General features: G+C 44.5%; 1 pseudogene across 1 annotated transcript; it reads right to left on the reverse strand.

The window, feature by feature from the left end:
* Positions 1 to 11,980: 11,980 nt before the first annotated feature.
* On the reverse strand, positions 11,981 to 12,901 carry LOC149851518 (short-chain dehydrogenase reductase 2a pseudogene; annotated as a pseudogene). The gene has a single exon (XR_016432342.1). The product of XR_016432342.1 is annotated as a short-chain dehydrogenase reductase 2a pseudogene (transcript).
* Positions 12,902 to 13,290: the final 389 nt, after the last annotated feature.

A 13,290-nucleotide genomic window follows, 5' to 3' on the forward strand; every position in this document is an offset into this window, starting at 1 on the left:
CATCGAACAAAGTGTTGGACAGAGCTAACAGAATGCAACCACGACATATACCATCATTCTCTTTCCACTCTATAGCCGCATTAACCGCAGCAAGTCAGTCTCAGAAACCGAAGAGCATTCGAGTTCTAGAACAGATAACAAGCCTATAGTCGTGAACCAGATTTTCATGCGTTGTTGCCAGCGCATGAAATTCTGCAAGACAAATTTTTTAGAAATACCGGACATGTCTACTTTCGGTATAAAACCCGATGGAATTGATATGCTTAGTATTTTCTCTAAGACTGATAGAATAAAAAACAATATCGTGTTGTAAATCAAATTTTCATATAACATGATATAGAAATAAAACATTTGATTCAAATTGTAAGAGGGTTCAAGCATGTCATATACAGTTTTGAACCAAAATCCAGATAAGATCAACAAATCAAACATATACATTAAACAAAATAAAAACAACAAAGAAAGCATGTTATTATTCTGCAAAAAAGGCTAAGGCGTATAAAAGTACACTCCTTAGAGAAGATTCGCTCCCACATACAGTGCAAAAAGGTCCGACGTCCTTTCCCTAGGATATAGTAGCCTCGACGATCTGAATCGGTGTACTTCGATGGTAGATCATCCTTCGAAGACAACTTCAGCGAACAACTGATGCAGAACTTCCCTTTTCGGGGAACACCTACAGAGAAAACGAGAGAGAGAGAACATGGAGAGAGAAAACAAAAATGTGAGGGTCACTTGCATCTCCGTCTATGTAACCCTAGCCTTCTAACCATGTTCTATAACCCCTGAACGGTTACAAAACGTGGAAGTGACCCATTACAAATTATGAAATAACATGACCCGATAACGAAACGTTTCGTTATCCATTTCTCTTATCCCATTATTTAATCTAAATAAAAACAATAATGCGGAACAAAAAAAAGATATGGCCCTAAAGGGACAATTACCCAAACCCGAGCCTCGCACGACGCGGCGGACACGTGTGTGTGGTAGTCATCCCATCTCCTTGTTCTTTGAAACAAGTGTTAGAATCTCCATGTAGGTTATAAAGTCTACAACCTTTTTGAGATTCTTCAATATGGGACTATTTCACACCATCAAAATCCAAAAGCACTCCATAAAAGAGTGGTCTCCAATTGTTTTCTTTATTTGAATTACCTCATCATCTCTTCCTACATCCAACACTTTTTTGGTTCTCTCTCTCTCTCTCTATATATATATATATATAAACATGTTGGTAGTCACAAGAGATTTTTTTGTTAAACTCTCTCTCTAACATCACATCGCCCATGCTGGTGATTCTCTAACCATGTCTGATTGCCTCTCTCTAGGTTGGTAGTCACAAGAGATTCTTATTTAAACTCTCTCTCTCTCTCTCTCTCTTGATAAACGTGTGTGCCAAAACTAGGGATGACAATGGGGTGGGGGACAAGGTCTCCACCCCCGCCTCGCCTTAAGATTAGAACCTCCATCCCCGGCGGGGATGGATTTTAACCTCCACCCCCGCCTTCATTCCTGTTTCATGTCCTCCATCCCCGATTCAAACGGGGATGATGCGGGGAAAAGTGGCAGAGACGGGGCGGGGCGGGGCGGGGAAAAGGGTACGTCCATTCCCACCTCCATCCCCGAACAGGGATGGATTTTAACCTTCATCCCCGCCTCCATCCCAGTTTCATACCCTTCATCCCCGGTCCAAACGGGGTGGGGCCCCGCTTTCCCCCGGTCCACTGCCATCCCTAGCCAAAACTGAACCTTCTCGTGAGGGAAAGGCTATTCTTGACGGTCGAGGGGCAGCTCAGGGTCAAGAGCACTGCTGTAAGAATCGCTAGGAATCAACCGATTCGTATAGGTGAAAAATGATTCAGAAATCAGTGTGGGGCTTATTTTTTAAAATATTTAAAACCATTTTAATATTTTTAATATTTTATTGACACGTGTCATCTGCTGATTAAAATTTGGCGGATTCAGCTGTATTTAGTTCAGAGTCTGAATTGACCATTTCTTTGAATCCCTTTGAAAATGGATTCAAGACCCGATACTATTCTGACAACATTAGTCAAGAGCTCTCTCATGGCACATGATCTGTGCATCCCATCGTCGATGGTATATACATTTCGAGAAAGTTAGGGTTGCAAACATATTGGACTCAGGAAGGTTTTTTTTATTTTTTGTAAATTTTGGCTGTTCCGGATCCGATCAGATTAGCCGCTCCCGATCCGATTCCCCACTCCCCAATGTATATTGTGATCTAAAATCCAAACCGTTAGCATCCCTGCAAGAAACTACCAGTTGTTGTCTGGCATTCCATAGTCCAAGACTCCCGCGTCCCTTCTATCATTGATGCCTTATACACAGCTTCATTCAGTTCCATCTTTTCCTGCTTTCCTCCTCCTTTCTTACCCCCAAGATATGTTGTTCACATTCTTCCCTTCCAAAGTGATGCTTTTTCTATTCCCCTCCTCATCATCCCCTTCACGTTCTTCTCTCTTTTTACCTGATGCTCTTATTGTTCGGTGAAACTTTATTGTCTGGATCAGTGTTGTGAGAGGCGTACTCCTCAGTACCTGAAGTGTACGCCTCAGAGGAGAGGCGCACGCTCAAGGTACTGAGGCGTGCTGTGATGCGCAAATAGACCCTCATCAACCTCCAGAACCCCCTCCTTCATCCCCAAATCTTCCTCCTCCGCCCGATTCGTCTGCTGTGCTAACCCCAAGTGTCGGTGGATCCACCGTCACGTGCCGGCCAACTGCTCCTCCGCCGCTCCCTGCCTCCCCTCCCACCGCTTCACTTCCATACCAGTTGTGAGAGGCGTACGCCTCAGAGGCGAAGCGCAGGCTCAACGCCTCGCTTCGCCTCATCGCATTTAACAACCTTGGTCTGGATGTCAAAGTATCTGGTCAAAGACCTTTTCGGGCTCGATGCAGTGAGCCAAGTTCTCGCGACGAGGGACCGAATGAGGTAGCTGGATGGTTAGGCAGTGCTATCATAACCAAGAGGTCTTAGGTTTGAATCCCATATATAGGGGTTATCCCCGGCCAGCTTTTCTGTAAAGAAAAAGAAAGAAAGAGGTTTTCCTATAAATTTGTGATCTAGCTTGATTGTAGCCAGTGGTATTTAACGTTTTAGTGGATTTGATGTTGATATACAAAGCATTGTTGACATTAGGGTTTGGTTGAGAATTGCTCAATGTTGGGTTAAAAGCTTAGTGGACTCCTGCACCATGCATATTAAAAACCCTAAAACTCTAAGGCTAGGAGCCCCTGCCCTCGGGGCCTATGCTACGCATTGGCTTGCACAGGGGAGCGACGCCCGTGAGAATCGAACCTTGAGTGCCGGTCTAGCAAGGTCCACCCCACTACGCCAACCCCCCTTGGGGCAACTCTATGAGAAGCTTGCATCCCCAAATATGAAATTTGACTTTCCATGATGTTTTAAATATACTTTTCATGTTAAAAATTTATTTAAGTTATTGATATTTTTAATCTTACCTTACCTCTTACACAATTTTATTTTTGCTACTTTTTCTTTTTTAATTTAACAAGGGGAAACCTTAATTCAAGGTGATGGAGCCTGGGAGAGAATGATGCCCTGTTGCATTGTATGCCCCTAGCAGTTGACCGGGGGAAAACGGACCCCGCCCCGTTTGGACCGGGGATGAAGGACATGAAATGGGGATGAAAATTAAAATCAAAACCCTTGTGGAGATGGAGGCGGGGATGGACTTACTTTTTCCCTCGCCCCGCCCCGTTCCATCTCCGTCTCCAATCTCTACCTTGCCCTACCCCACCCCGTTCTGTCCCATCCCCAATCTTTCTTTAGGGATGGCAGTGGATCGAGGGAAAATGGGGCCATGCACCGCCTCATCCCGTTTGGACTAGAGATAAAGGACATGAAACATGGAGGCAGTGATGGAGGTTAAAATCAAACCCGTGCAGAGATGGAGGGCAGGATTTTTAGATGAGGCGGGTGTGGAGACCTTGTTATTCATTGGCGGGTGTCTAGAATTCTAAACCCATCTCAATTTATGTCCCGTTCCAAAGTATTTTTAAAATCAGAGCAAAATATGTTTCAGGTGCCTTGGTGGTGCATCGCCTGGCTTAGCCAGTTGGACCTCAGACCTTGGCCCAGGTTGGTTAGGTTCAGTAAAGGCTTGAGAAAGAGAGAGAGAGAGATTGCAGGGGCAGAAGGTTGGCTGTCAAGGCTTGGTGAATTTAGTATCCTAAAGCACATCAACCACACCGCTAAGGGCACATTTGCATGCTATGGAAACAGGGGGTTTCCGCGAAAATACACAAAGCACAAAGCATTTCTACAGGCCCCAGCATAGCTATGCAAACACTGCCCTCCCTTTCCCTGCGAAAAGAGAGGGTCGTTTTCAAAGTGATCCCCCTCTTTTCATGGAAAGTTTTAACGAGGGGGGTGGGGGGTACGTTTCTGTTTCAGTGGAGTCTTCTTCCGCTGCACACAAACACCCTCTAAGGCTATACCGTATGGCTCATCACCAGGTGACTAGAACCCCTTGTCCCTTCACTTTGCCCGAGCCCTTAAGGCTCAAAGCTTCTCCATTTTAGCACAAATTGAAATGACACCCTAGGCTGTAAGCGAGTTGGGTACACGACCTATCAGGGTATATCCGAACTCACCCATATAACAAATTACTAGGTTCCATAGTGACAAACGTTTTTATAAGCAATTTCTCGTTTTTCAAAAAACTCGCGAGAAATAAAAAAAAAATCATAAATGTCTCATTTTTGGCAAAATCTTGGCAATAAAAAATTTAATTAAAAAATATAAAATTATTTTTTATAAGAAAATATTAATAAAAATTATTTAAAAATAAAAATACATGATTTTTTTGCGATAAATAGCTGTTTAAAACGTAAATATCGCATTTAAATCATGGTATTTATGTTTTTTTCATAAATCTTGCAATATTTTAAAATTTTCACGATAAATTGTCGTTTAAAACTTTCAGGTGATTTCTCATGATATTATCGCAAGATTTTCATAAATCTCGCGATATTTGTCACTATGCTAGGTTCCTATTCAGCTTTAGGTTTTGACCAGTCACAAAAATGAAATCCCAAACCTAGGCCCACATAATTTTAAAAATTTACTTTTACTAAAAATACATATAAAATACTCGGGTCAGGTTGGATAGTCGAAAAACAGAACTGAGTCTGATACCCAACAAAAACCATAACCCAAACTCAGCCCACATATTGCTGGGTTTGGGTTCGAGTTGACCCACATCTTATTCCGGTCAGCACTTTTCATGCCCATACCCTAAAATTTAGGTTCGGGTTACCAACATCCAGGATGAGGGATTAGTCACTTGTGGCCGACCAAATCACATCCATCATCAAGTGTATCCAAGGGAGGTGATACCGTGATATTCTCAAAGGTGCTAGTGGGCCTACTAGCAGTAGCACCACCCAACATAGTGGGGCCTACTTCCATTGAAGAGGATGGGAACCACCATCATGGGCCCCACTTTGAAAACTTTTTGTTGAGCAATAGCTTCTCAGAAAGAATACAAAAAGGAAAGTAGAGCATAATTAATTAAACCTTTAAGGAAGAGGGATGATCAAACGCTCATGGTGTTCATGTACCTTGCATAAGGACATCATCCGAGCCATCCAAAGTGAAAAAGGAAAACAATCCAGATGTAGATTGAGAATTCCTTTCATTGCATGTAGATCTTCATAACAAATCATGGCCGTTCCATCGAGTAGATCGGATGGCTAACATCAAAGGTCAGTATAAGGTATATGAGAATGGTACTCTTGTGAACAAAAGAGAACTTTGTGAATAAAAGGGGGGGGGGGGGGGGGGGGTGTTCTAGCTTTTTTATGCAATTGAATGATTGTAATAGTGAGAGATGGAGATCAGACATAAAGCTAAAGGTAACAATGACAAAAGAACAAGAGGAAAGACAAGGCAGTAAGGTTGAGGGATGACGTGGAATCGGGGCGGGTCAAGGACAATAATTATCATGAATCATTTTTTTGGATTTATAACCCGAAGAAACCGCACCCGGTACAAAAACCTGATAGTGCTGACTCATCCTACTAAACCTAGGATCGCACTCATGAAAATCAAACCTTGACTGCCCGTCTAGCAGCCCTCTCAGCATCTCTATCATTCGCGGAGCGAAGAAAGAAGGCCCCACCTCACTAAGCCAACCCTCTTGGGTTATTATGAATCATTTAAAAAGAAAAAAGAAAAAAGAAAAAAGTGAGGGAAAAAGGGGGTCTTTGGAAAGTCAAAAAATATTTTTCAAAAGAAAAGCCTTGGGCAAATAGTGAAGACTCAAGATAGCTTGTGCTCTCATAAGTAGACTATTGGGTTCACTAAAGGGAAGACTGATTGGCTTGGAGATCAGAGGATATCTTGGCTTGAAATGATATGTGGAGTGGGTCCCATGCCACATCTACCCTCAAGCAAATGTTGGAACTTGGGTTTTCAAATCTGGGAACTACAGATGTAAATGGATCTGATTTTATCTGTTATTCGACCGAATCCAACTTTGTTTAGTTGGATTTGGTAAGCGAAAACTATATCCGATTAAAATCGGATGCAGGTATGGTTTTAATTTTTTGCTACTGAATTAGACAAATATCGGGATTTGATGGATACCCGAGTCCCATTTACATGTAAAAAAGCTGTATTTCGTATGAGCTTTTGATTGTCGGGTTCTGAATATGATTCAAATCCATTTAGCCAACATCCGATTAGTGGGATATGATATTGGCAACATCTGACCTGAATCCGAACCATTTACATCCTTACTGCATCCCTAAAATGACTGAAATAGATGGTTTTATGGTCCAATTCAAGAGGAGGGAGGTCAAACCAGAAAACTAAGAATCAGATCCCTAGAACTGATATTTGAGGCGATTTGAACACATCTTATGGGTTCATTTGAGAGTCCTCGGATCCAACACATAGGCCCATATCTATCCGACCCCTAAGTAAATGTTTTTTTTTATTTATAACCCGAAGAAACCACACCCAGCACGAAGACCTGGTCACACTAGCTCAGCCTGCCATACCTATGGTTGTCGTGCCTGCAGTGTAAAACTTCGATGCTAGGACCCCTGCCCCCGGGGCCTATGCTAAGTGTTGACATGCGCAGAGGGGTTACACTCATGGGAATAGAACCTTGTCTGCCCTTCTAGCAGCCAAGGCAACCCTCAAGTAAATGTTGAGTCACAGTTTTTCAAATCTGGGATCTCTAAAACAATTGAAATCCATGGGTTTCTGGTATGATTGGAGAGGATGAATGTCCAACCAGAAAACCAAGGTATCAGATCCTTAAATCTCATTTTTTAGATGGTTTAAACACACCTTAGATGTGCATTTGAGAGTCCTCAGATCAAACCCCTCAAGTGAGAAGTGCCTTGGGGATTGATTGGTTGGCCTGATCTGCCCTCAAGGACAATCAGTATATGGAGACATGGATTCAGACTTGGATAGGCAGTTTTTTTTTTTAATCAGATCCAAATATATGATTATGATGCCCATATTTGCCAGAATCTTACATGAATATAGATTCCAACTCTTGATGGAATTAGGATTTGAAAACCAGAAGATTTTGACAGGTATTTGTAATTAGTTTTTAAGGGATAGCGGTTGGTAGATTAGATTGGATATTTGTAATTGTTTTTTTTTTTTTGAAAGGCAAGCTGGGGTTAGTCTGACCCCTACCAGTTATACAACTATACCATTGGGTTTTGAACTTGCAACGTCCCAACACAAGGTGATGTGCACTAGCCGCTCCTAACAGACAAGCGGATCCCATTGGTTCGAAGCTGAGTTTCCTAATACTAACCACTATTTGGTGACAGACAAGGGCCTTTACAGCACTTCAATGCCAGCAATCAACCTTCTTTATGCTAGAAGGCGAAAATTCTTTGTTTGGAAACTGGAAGTCGGAGAGAGTTTATGCATTTGGAAATGTAGCAGCTGCCAAATCCTAGGCCTGGTGCAAAGGAGAGATGGTCTTGCCTCCTTCCCCCAAATCCATGGACTTCATACTAGCTGCCGGTCTCCAAACATTCACTGCAAAGGCAGTATGACCAGGTTTTTACCAAATGCATAAACTCCCATCCTTGCTACCAGTTTAGTATACAGAGCTTTAGCCAATTCAACTCACATAATAGTAGCAATTCTGTAAACTGCATGGTAGGTTCCATATTAGTTGACAAGACTAGGCTAAGCTACTTTCATACTTTTTTTTTTAAAGGCAAGCTGGGGTTAGACAGACCCCTATCAGTTATATAATGATACCATTGGGATTTGAACTTGCGACGTCCCAACACAAGTTGGCGTGCACTAACTGCTCCTACCAGACAAGTGGAGCCCCCCCCCCCACCCCCTTATTTGCTAGTGTACTTTGCTCATCCGCTTGTGGACTTAAAGCTGAGTGCCGAATCATGTAAATCTTGTGTCTTCTCTTACTTTCTTTCTCTTTATCTTGTATTTTGCTTCTTGTTTGTTCATAGTTTGCATAACACAAGAGGCCAAGTCAAATTTCAACTACTTAACATGTCGGCAACTTTGATATGCATAAGAGACATGCATATCAATGTTGAAAATTAAGAAAGAACGTCATGGAAACACAACTAAGAAGTTGGACTGTAATGGTCAGAACACTAGGAAGAAAAAGGGAACAAAAAAGTAGAATCCAATGTCAACAAAATGTTAAACTAAAGACAAAAGCAGACTTAGGGCATGTTTGGAAGCGAGAAAGATGTAAAAAAAGTGATGTATAATGAAAAATCTGTACGAATTATCCGACCCTTCCAAACAAGAGACTTTTTGTAAAAGGTACACTTTTTGCTAGAAAATATTCTCCAATGAGGAGGGGGGGGGTGTGGAAGAATGTTTCCTACCAAGAGAATTTATTTTGACAATCCCCATCACCATCTCACCACCACAACCCACCATCTATCTCACCACCACCCTCCTCCTTGTTGGATCTTGGTATAGATCTAGTGTGATCAAATAGATTTTACATGGAATCCAATGACCCATTTAGTGGGCCATTGAGATATACACCACGGGCTCATTATACATTGGATTCCCAACATGTTTGGGAATTCAATGAGACAGGCTACCCAAAAGCGGTTAAATTCTTTAGCCCTTTGCCTCTGTTGTATTATCCCAAGAGGTTAAGAGATCCCCCCAATGCAGGCCGTTAATTAACCCTCATTCCTCTTCTTTTCGATTCTCTCTCGCACACCCCGATCTTAAAAGTCCAACACTCCTCTATTTCATTTTTTCCATTTTTCCACTGTTTTTCTCATGCTACACAAACAAACCATAATCTTTCTTTTTGAAAAACTTCTCATATCAAATACTCTGATGGGCAAAACTTTCTTTTCCTATGAGAGTTTTTCTCTCTTCCAAAAGTGCCCTTAACCTAATGGGCACACATACTGATGGTTGGGGAGACTGATACAAAATGGGTTGGATCCAGGATGAGGGTTTTGCAATTTTTTGCTATTTCAAATCTGATTTTAATTGAAATACCTTTGTATTTAGCTGTTTCTGATCCTAACAGTTTGCATCTCTATGTAAAACTCATCCACCATTTAGACCTGCTAAGGCCCTAAAACCGTTTCCATCGGACAATTAAAAAAAGCAAGGATGGAACCAAATATGGATTTGGGGTTCAACACGTGTGCCACACATGGTTACCATAGTAAGAATGAGCATTAGAAAGATGTCTGAAGTCTAATTCAGTGTTTCGGTATAGGCCTGAATCGGTTATTTTTTTTAATAAATATAAAAAATAGCTTAACATTGATTTTTTAATATTATTTTAATGGTTTGAACATCTGTTGCATTCTGATTGACATGTAATATTTTTTAATTATTTTTTTTGCCTATTCAGAACGATTCATTAGCCAAAAGATACATTTTTTTGTGACAAATGAAAACCCACATCGAGAACTGGGTCCCACCCTCCCTGCAAGGTGAAACTCCGGGTTGAGGACATGATGACCCAGCCTCACCTGTCCCAATCTTGATAAAGCAACGGCTGAAGTCTAAGGGCGTGTTTGCCTGTCACAGAAAAATGGGCATTTTTCACAAAAAATCATAGACGGGCGTGTGTTTTTGAGATGCCCAAAATTTCGAAACAAACATGGGCGGGTGGATTTTACTTCAACAGGCACATGCTAAAAGCGCTCCCGTGAGTAGGGATGGCAGTGGACCGGGGGAAAGCGGGGCCCCGCCCCGCCTCACCCCGTTTGGACCGAGGATGAAGGGTATGAAACGGGGATGGAGGCGGGGACGAAGGTTAAAATCCATCCCCGTCCGGGGGTGGAGGCGGGGATGGATGTGCACTTTTCCCCGTCCCCGGCTCATCCCCGCCCCGACCACTTTTCCCTGCAATATCCCCGCCCCGCCTCATCCCCGTTTGAACAGGGGATGGAGGACATGAAACGGGGATGAAGGCGGGGGTGGAGGATAAAATCCATCCCCGCCTGGGATGGAGGCAGGGGTGGAGACCTTGTCCCCCACCCCGCCCCACTGCCATCCCTACCCGTGAGGGGTCCAATTCCGTTTTGACAGAAGAGGAAACCGCATAAGAGGTGCCGCCGCTGCTTCCTCTTCCGTGACATGCAAACACCCCTAAAGCATTTTAAGTTGTATGAGAGAATGCCTGGAAAAAGGCTACAGTTGATTTGAGCGGTAGAGAGAAAGTTAGGTAAAAAACTAAATCATTTTTTTATTTTTCAATGTATTTTTTTTAACGTTTTTACTCAAAACATGCATCATATATGTACATAGTATAATAAAAAACAGAATTAAAAAGTATATTTCTTTTATTATTAAAGTGCATTTAAGAAAAAAATCATATGTGAAAAACAAGCTTCTCACTTTTAGGAGGTGAGCTCCTCATGAGTAAGGATGGCAGTAGACTGGAGAAAAATTGGCCCCCACCCCGCCTAGCCCTGTTTGAACCGGGGATGAAAGACATGAAATAAGGATGAAAGTTAAAATCAAAACCCGTGCAGAGATGGACTTACGCTTTTCCCCGCCCCACCCCAGACTCCAATCACCTTCTTGTCCCACCCTATCCCATCCCCAATCCTTCTTTTTTAAGGATGGCAGTGAACCGAGAAAAAACAAAGCTTTACCCTGGCTCACCCTATTTGAACCCAGGATGAAGGACATGAAAAGGGGGTGAAAGCCCGGATAGAGGTTAAAATCTAAGACCCGTGCTGGGACGAAAGTAGGGGTGGCAAAATCTGACCCAACCGCCAACCCGCTTTTTAGCTGGGTTAGGGTTTGGCTTAAACGGGTTCGTATCGTAAACGGGTCAATCCGCGTAACTTGTTTATTAAACGGGTCATGTTTGTGTTAGGGGTATGCCAACCCGCCAACCCGCCAACCCGTTTAATAAACGGTTAGGCGGGCGGGTCAACCCGTTTACACGTACCCGTCAACCCACAACCCGTTTATATATATATATAACCCTAACTCCTAACTTTACACTTAGTCGCCCACCTAACTCCTTTCTACCCAGCCCCAGGCGAGAGCCCAAGACCTCTCCTCTCTAGTGGTGGTGTGTGCTTGTGCGGTTATCGTGTCTATGTTATAAGGTCATCGTGTTGTATCGATCTGACCCATTTATTAAACGGGTTAACCGTGTTATGTCAAGTTACTCGTTTAATAAATGAGTCGTGTTTGTCACATCCGACCTATTTTAGTGTTAGCTATTTTGACCTGCCAACCCGACCTGATTGCCACCCCTAGATGGAAGTGGTGGGGATGGGGGACAGGATTTTGAGAAGAGACAGAGGTGGAGACCTTGTCCCCCGCCCCTATCCACTGCCATCCCTACTCATGAGATGTCAAAAAGCGCGTTTCACGTTCTTGCTAAGCCAGTTTCCCAGTTTTTCATAATCCTTGCGTTTCACATTCAGGATGAGATGAGATGAGATGAGAGAGAGAGAGAGGAAAATTGGGAAGACAAGATTCGACACGTGTCAATCATAAGAACAGAAGCCACAAAGACCATACTCTCCTTGGGACTCGCAAGTGTAGAAGAAGCATCTGACACGGCTGAGCCGACTCAGTACTCGGGCGGGGGGAAGTCGAGCCGCTTGGAGCAGGTGAAGCCGCCGTCGACCACCAGGTTGTGTCCGCTCACGTACTTGGCATCCTCGGACGCGAGGTAGACAGCTGCCCTCGCCACATCCAGCTCCTCGCACCGTTCCCCGGCGAGCTCCCCCAGCCTGCCCACGATCTCCGCGATCCTCTTGGCATCGGCGCCAGGGTAGAAAGCCGCGAGCTGACCCAGCACCAGCGGCGTCGCCACCACGAAGGGAGACACGCAGTTGACTCGTATCCCGTGTCGCCCGAGCTCGCTCGCGGCTGACCTCACCAGCCCAGGGATCGCAAACTTCGAGACCGTGTAGGGGTGGGGCCCGAGCCCACCCATGAGCCCGCTGATGCTGGCCGTACAAAGTATGCACCCGGACCGGCGCGGGACCATGACCCGAGCCGCATGCTTGATCCCGGCGACAGCGCCGCGCACGTTGACCGCCATGACCCGGTCGAACTCGGCGAGGTCGAGCTCGGCGATGCTGATGGGTACGGACGGCCCGGGCACGCCGGCGTTGTTGTAGACGACGTCGAGCCGGCCGTGCTGCGCCACCGCGAAGTCGACGGCGTCCGACACCTGCCGCTCATCCGCCACGTCGCAGGAGATGAACAGCGCGGCGTTGCCGAGCCGCGCCGCCGTCCGCTCGCCGAGCTCCCGCTGGTGGTCGGCGAGGACGACCCGTGCGCCGTTGCGTATGAACTCCTCGGCCGTCGCCGCGCCGATCCCGCTCGCGCCGCCCGTTATCAGCGCCACCTTCCCTTCTAGCCTGCAATGCATCACACCGAAACAGATGATACCGTTTCTCTATCCGAGACGAACCGGGAAAAGGGAGACCAACTCTGTAAGTTATTTTCACGCAAAAGGCGTATCGTCTCGTATTTGTTCCATGGCCATGCCAACGAAATCGATACAAACACCGATTCAAGACGGGACTGAGACCGAAACGACTCGATTCATGCCAAACGTAAAAACCATTATGTTCGCGCCAGAATCGAATCGGTTCGTCATGAACCGTACGTCTCAGGTTCAGTATAGTCTAAATAGTACGAGACCAAAGATTACCAAAAAGACAGGACGGGATAATCGTCTCGGTGTGTTTATGAGTTACACTATACACAACCGAGTCATAAATCATTAGGCTCGAATTGGAAGAAATACTCTTCCAA

Source organism: Nuphar pumila, chromosome 1 (genome assembly GCF_984573655.1).
Source record: "Nuphar pumila chromosome 1, dmNupPumi1.hap1.1, whole genome shotgun sequence".
Taxonomy (NCBI): domain Eukaryota; kingdom Viridiplantae; phylum Streptophyta; class Magnoliopsida; order Nymphaeales; family Nymphaeaceae; genus Nuphar; species Nuphar pumila.